The sequence below is a fragment of the Paroedura picta genome, chromosome 11, assembly GCF_049243985.1.
Source record: "Paroedura picta isolate Pp20150507F chromosome 11, Ppicta_v3.0, whole genome shotgun sequence".
Classification (NCBI taxonomy): domain Eukaryota; kingdom Metazoa; phylum Chordata; class Lepidosauria; order Squamata; family Gekkonidae; genus Paroedura; species Paroedura picta.
This window is the reverse complement of record NC_135379.1, coordinates 12,906,547-12,913,508: the sequence shown is the minus strand read 5'-3', so window position 1 is coordinate 12,913,508 and position 6,962 is coordinate 12,906,547. Positions and strand designations below refer to the sequence as shown.

At 48.8% G+C, this 6,962-nt stretch overlaps 1 long non-coding RNA gene across 1 annotated transcript; it reads left to right on the top strand.

Moving 5' to 3' along the window:
* The first annotated feature begins 267 nt into the window (after window positions 1–267).
* LOC143821021 (uncharacterized) lies at window positions 268–6,293 on the top strand. Its single transcript, XR_013225637.1, has 3 exons — window positions 268–366; window positions 4,717–4,922; window positions 6,062–6,293. It is a non-coding gene; the product is annotated as an uncharacterized LOC143821021 (long non-coding RNA).
* Window positions 6,294–6,962: the final 669 nt, after the last annotated feature.

Genomic DNA, 6,962 nt, shown 5'->3' with positions numbered 1-6,962 from the left:
AAGAGCATAACCTCAGAAAAGGTTATACTGGTTCAATGGCTCCCAGAAACCCTGGGACACGTCAAAGAAGCCTAACATTGTTATTACTATGATAGCAAGAAAGCCCATTGCAACCAGGAATGCAATGGGCGCTAGGACCCAGGGGAAACCAGCAGGTGCAGATCTCTCTCTCTCTCTCTCTCTCTCTCTCTCTCTCTCTCTCTCTCTCTCTCTCTCTCTTTGTGTCTCTCTCTCCCTCTCCATGGCAGCAGGAGCCATAGCAGATTATCAGGGCTGGTATGCAGCAGGGAATGAGGGCTTGTTTGCAGTTTGGGGTGGCTCTCTCTGTCTCTGTCTCTCTCTCCCTTGCAGCAGGAGCCGTAGGAGGTAATGAGGGCTTGTTAGCAGTTTGGCAGGGCTCTCTGTGTCTCTCTCTCACGCACTGGCCCCTGCAGCCTCTGAGAACAAAGTGGCTAGCGTCCAGGGGGGAAGGGGGGGAGCTGTAGGTGCAGGGCCCTATTCCAACTTGGACACCACAGACCGTTCCACCCCCAGGCTGTTTCACAAATATTAAGAGGAGGAATAATGGATAAGGATTTAATTTGTTACCCGCCACCCTTGAGCAGGGTCATGGCGGGTTACAGACGTCCAGTTAAAAACCCCATTAAAAAGCCCCATTAAAATAGACACAAAAATATAAGATACAATAAACCAAACAAACCCAACAACATGGCAGAACCCCCCTATCTCCACACCTCCTACCTCTAGAGGGAAGAGGAAGGAGAGATGAGGTAACCAGAGTTGCAGGTTGACACCAAGGGAGGCCCCATCGATCTTCCCTCCCTGCCCCATTGGACCCTGGTTGCTTCTCTGGGGGAGCATGAAGCTAGGGGGCCTGAGGTCCGAGTGGAAATCCCTCGCCTGAGCCGTTTGCTACACTCCGGTGTCTCTCATTAATCCACAATAAATGACAGGAAGCCATGGTTGGCCTTGGGGAAGGGCCTGGGATTTTTGTAGCCAGGTCTGCCATGCTGGTAGGAAGGAAGCTCAATGGCTTCACTTTGTGAAGTCCCCAGACGGTGACGAGCATTGATGACGATGATGACGATGACGATGATGATGATGATGATGATGATGATGATATCCGTTCAGTCATGTCCGACCCTCGGCGATTCTATAGGAAAGTTTTCGCCACACGTTTCTGTCAATGACTGCTTCTTTTAGTTGCTTCATGGTCATCCCATTAGCCAATGTGATATGTATTACTACTATTATAACAGTAGTAGGAAGAGCAACTACTGATGAAGACAGACAGAAAGTGAGTTATTTAACCTAAGATCCTGTTTTGGTTGACTGACTGATTGATTGATTGATTGATTGATTGATTGATTTATATACCACCGCTTTTCTTAAGAACCCACGGTGGTTCACAGAATAAATGTTAAATGTTTATTTTGACTTTCATTAAGGATACAGAGAGTACTACCGCACAACATTGCATTGTGATTTCTTTATTTCATCTGAGTTTATATCGAGGAATCCACGGTTCTGCATTTGATTTGGTAGGAAGGAAGCAACAATGACCGTCTCACAAAGGACAGCCTTTGCCCCTTCTTTGCTTCACAGCCGGGCAGCGGATGGACGGCTTCCCCCTGGGTCACGGGACAGGGACCAGGATGTGTTTGCTCCACTCTCTGTTGGGACAGGAAAGGATTCTTATCCTGCAAGCGAGTAAACCGAGTTCGCGGACGCGGTCAAGGGTAACTCGAGCAAGCAGAACCAAAGCCAGGAACTCTTGGTCGGAATTTCCCTTTCTGTCCATGACACAGCATTACCCCACCGGACAGGAACAGGGTGGAGGGGAGAGGCGTTTCCTTTCTCCGTGTCCGAGATGGAAGGCTTACTGAGGCCTGCTTTAAGCGTGACGCTGAAGAACTCGCCCACGGGGATTTTGCATTCAGGTGGCATCTTGTTTGGAAACTGGACTGCTGCCCATGTGAAGCAGCTACATGCGCTGGGCAAAAATGCCCACCAGCAAAGGTGTTCTGCACTCGAAAATTTCCTTTGTACTTTACTCTGAGCAAGACCATTTAAGGATTCCACGTCTAATTTTTGGCTGCATATTTTAGAAACGTCGTTGCGTCAGGAACCTTTTCCCTAGCTAAGATCATCTCCCTTTCACATCGGCACAGAAATGCCACACACAGCTGTTCCTGTTGAATCTCTGCCTGTCACAATGTGCTCAGAAGTATAAAAACCAGCCTGTGGGGGGGGGGGAACCTTTCAGATTGCTGTTCTGAAAGGGTGAGTGAGCTTCCCAGCCAGGATTGCCACCACTGAGTTGGTCAGTTCCTGGGGGGCTGGGGGTGAAATCTGGGAAGCACAAAGTTGGAGGTGGGGAAGGAGCTTGGCAGGGACATAAGGCCACAGAATCCCCCCCCCCCCAAGCAGCCAGCTTCTCCCGGAAAACTGATCTATGTAGTTGGAAATCAGTTGTCATTCCAACCCCTGAAGCTGGCAGCCCTGCCGTTTCTAGGAGGCCGATTCTTTGGACTAGACCAGGGGTAGTCAAACTGCGGCCCTCCAGATGTCCATGGACTACAATTCCCAGGAGCCCCTGCCAGCATTCGCTGGCAGGGGCTCCTGGGAATTGTAGTCCATGGACATCTGGAGGGCCGCAGTTTGACTCCCCCTGGACTAGACGGAAGGTTGCCAAAGCCCTCCTGCCTAAAAAGAGGGAAGGGGATCAAAGAACAGCCGTTAAAATCCTCACTCTACACCAAAAGGGATATCTGAAACTCCAAAGGGAAACTTGGCTTAAAACGTTTTGCAAAAAATGGAAATTCCTGCTACGGCAGTGATGCCTTGAGGCTGCAGTCAGTCCTCCTCCACACGCTGATTTGGCAGCGTCCCGCTGAAATCCATACGATGTCCTTCCAAGGAGATACAGTCAAGCGTTGTGGGTTCAGACTTGGAAGGGAAGCAAGACCTTTCTTTGAGAGATGCATAGAGCGCTTCTCCGGAGGAGGAGGAGGAAGGAAGAAACCGAGGCTGGAGGACTTAATGAAGATGGGTGGCTTGTGAGGGTGTGCATGCACACTGACACAGAAATTGCTTCAGGGGAGCCTCCCCTGAAAGGCCGGCAGCTGGCATATCCCGTCAGTGAATCAACACTGGTGCTCATCTGGAATGCATCAGCCCAAGTGCTCTGGTGCACAGCTGTTGCTACATTCGTGGCTCCATGGTGGGAGTCTCAAGATGCCCCGGGACTGGTTTCCATCCAGCCGCATCTGACACTAAATATAACAGTCATTGCCATCTCCTTGCCAAGCTCCCTTTCTGAGTCACTAACAGAGGTTTGAGTTTCCAGAACCAGCAGGCAGAACGGCAGAGGCATTCAAAGGAGGCAGAAGGAGCAGGGAAGGGGATTAAGACTGAGCGTTAGAAGGCAGGTCTCCATGCCCAAGAAAGCTCCAAGCTCCTCTCACAGCGACAAATCTAGCAGCTCTTCTCATTTGTGGAGGTCAGGATGCCAGGGTCCTGGGAGGACCGCCTCCTCCCCATATGGACCAGTCAACCAGTTAAGAAGGTCTGCGTCATCAGCCCCGCTCTCTGGCTCCATTCCCATCTTTAGAGGGGACATGGCTGGCCACCAGAGAGCAGCCATGGCTCAGTAATAAAGTTGTCTTCTCCTCAAGCTTCCAGTCTGTGGCATCTTCTAAAACTAGATGCACAGCAACTCAGGAAAGGGCCTTCTTCATGGTGCCTCCAAAATTTCCCCAAGGGAAATTAGAATCATAGAACAGAATCATAGCATTGGAAGGGACCTCCAGGGTCATCTAGTCCAATGTAAGAACTCACAACTCCCTGCCCACCCACAGTGACTCCAGTGTCATGCCCAAGTGATCCCCCCACCCAAAATCTCCAGAATCCAGCCTGGCCTGGAGGAAATTTACCTACCAGCCCATAGTGGTGATCAACAATTCCCTGGGTATGCAAGGAAGGGCCACAAGAGACAAACACCAGCACATCCCTTCTTGCTCACCCACTCACGATCTGCATAAGTTCATAAAATCATCATTTCAAAGAGTTCAAAACACAATAGCCATTGTTGGTTATTGGTCTGAAACAACTGCACTTTGTATTGTTTGGAACAATGTGGTTTGAAAAAGGACTCTCGATTATTGTCATGGCTTATTAGTGCGTGTTCACACAATCACTGTTGTGCTGTTTGCGTTTGCGTTATCGATCTATTGTGGCTCCGTTGATTACTTTTATTATTGAACTTGTATCCTGCCACTCCTGGCCAGACAGGAGTGTTTATACTTTGTTATACCTCCTGGACGTTGGCAGTCTTACACACATGGTACCAAGCATGTCTTTGCTAGGTCTGTAGGAAAAGTCCTATGTCGGATCCCCAGTATCAGATCTGGAGCCCCATAGAAGCCTTTATTAGAGGTCTGATGTCATTCGCACCAGTGGGGTTTGAGGTCATTCACGCCCGTGAATCCTGTCTTGACATCCGCCTGGGTAAACAGTGAGCTCTGAGCAAGCAGTTGGAGACGTTCTCTCAAATCTCCACTTTTTATTTGGGAACACCTCTTAGGGACTCAACGCGGTAAGGCTTCTTTTTAAAGGGGGGGGGGTAGCAGCGTGGGAGCACTCCTTGGCATCTCTCTCGTTTGCTCCTGAGATTTATGGATACCACTTGCAGGTTTTCTTTTTTCTTTTCCACAGGTCTAACTCTCCAACTCCTCCGTGACCACAAGAACTTGCCAGCAGCCACTTTGTTGGCCAGCGCAAGACAGCTGGCTGTGTTCCTAGATTCCCATTCCCAGACCATCTTTGGCACAAACTATTGGAAACAATTATCATAGATGAGAGGTAGAAGGACAGAGATCTCTAGCAAGGGAGGTTTAACAGGAATACGTTCAGACCGAAAGGTAGCAACACCTTTGAGCAGTTATGATGTTTGTCTCTAAATCCTTTACCCCAATGTGCTTTGTCATGTGCCAGAGGGTGCATGTGTCCCATAAGAGTCACACACAGCATTCTCTGTGATTTAAAACTTACCCTGAAATGCATTTTATCCGACTGCACAGTGTGGACATTCTAGAAGTAAAGCATCAGATTTATAATATATAATATCTTTATAATATATTATAATATCTCCTTATAGAGCCTCTTGTGGTGCAGAGTGGTAAGGCAGCAGACATGCAGTCTGAAAGCTTTGCCCATGAGGCTGGGAGTTCGATCCCAGCAGCCGGCTCAAGGTTGACTCAGCCTTCCATCTTTCCGAGGTTGGTAAAATGAGTACCCAGCTTGCTGGGGGGTAAACGGTAATGACTGGGGAAGGCACTGGCAAACCACCCTGTATTGAGTCTGCCATGAAAATGCTAGAGGGCGTCACCCCAAGGGTCAGACATGACTCGGTGCTTGCACAGGGGATACCTTTACCTTTATAATATCTCCTTATGCCCCCCCCACAGGACTTTATGCTCTGCAGGTATGAATCTGTTTGGGGTCCCCTGCCTGAGGAAGGTTCACCTGGCCTCAACCAGGTCCAGGGCCTTTTTGGTCCTTGCCCTTACCTGGTGGAATGAGCTTCCGGGAGAGCTGAAGGTCCTGATGGAGCTTTCACAGTTCCACGGAGACTGTACAATGGAGCTCTTCCATCAGGTTTTTGGTTGAGGCCAGGGGAAGAAAGATTTGGGCCTCTCATTGAGCTGCTAGATCATCGTGCTCCCCCTGGGGTGGTCCCCCTGAGGCACCTTGTAAAAAGGTCTGTGAGCTGGGAGATGAGGGAGTCTTTTGCTATCAAGGGTTGGTTTTATATTGGTGGGTTTTTTTTAGACTGGTTTAGATTGCTATGGAGATTTTATTATTGGGGGAGTTTTGTTACCAGCCACGAGCCAGTTTGTGGGAGTGGTGGGATATAAATTCAAATACAAATGAAAATAAAATAAATAATGGTTTTGTATTATGCCATTAATTTGCATGGAGATCCTCAAGACAAGGGTAAGGCTTTTTGTCAGGTCCTTACATCAAGGTTCTTCTCATGTGACTTTCCTGGCATTCTCAGGATTTCCTAAAGGAGAATCATCAGCTCCTCACCAAACTACAATTCCCAGGATGCTTCGGCAGAAACCTGATCGTTCAACTGGCAGAAAACCTGAGCAGAGCAATTTCATGTGGTGCAGACATACTTTACAAGTTTGTCCAGTACCCTTGCCTGGGAGACTCATCTGAAACTGAAGATACAAACCAATACTGTTGTGAACTTGGATTTTCTTCAATTAAAGTTCCACCCTTGTGATCTACATCCCCTTGGACTTCCTTTGTAAGGTGCTGTTGTTGGGTCTCCTAGAAACATGCTGAGATTCTGCAGTCACTGCCGGGCATGGCCCAGCGCACGATGCCAGTGGGGTTACCAGCCCATTCGACTACGTCAAACGGATCCCCAAACACTGACATCTGCTTGTAAAATTTGCCCCTTAAGTGCTTTTTCAGAGACGCAAGCCAATCGCTTTTATGTGGACTGCTGCTTGGAAAATGTTTGACGTTTCTGTAGGAGGCCTTTGCTCGTCGAGGAAAAACTGAGCCAGAGAAAATATGCAGCCAATTCTTACATACACTTGGAGAGCTCTCCCTCTTTGCCGCATTTCACAGCCACCCACTTTCTCCAATGGAGGGACTCCCCACGGCCCAATCCCACTCCCCCAGGTATTTTCCAATCTGATGGTGGCAACCCTAATATCATTCCACGTCTGCTTGTTTCACAGCTAATGTTTTCACCGTCAGCCAATGTTCATCGCTCCTCTGAACGACTTCAAATCCACAAGGGCTGAGTTGTAATCTCACTGTTAGAGAACATAAAGAGTTACTTGATGCAGGATGGGAGCCTTGGACCATCCACCCGGTCTGTGCTGACTGGTAAAAGGACTTCAAGGCCACCAGCCATGGTATTCCACCACCCTGATAGG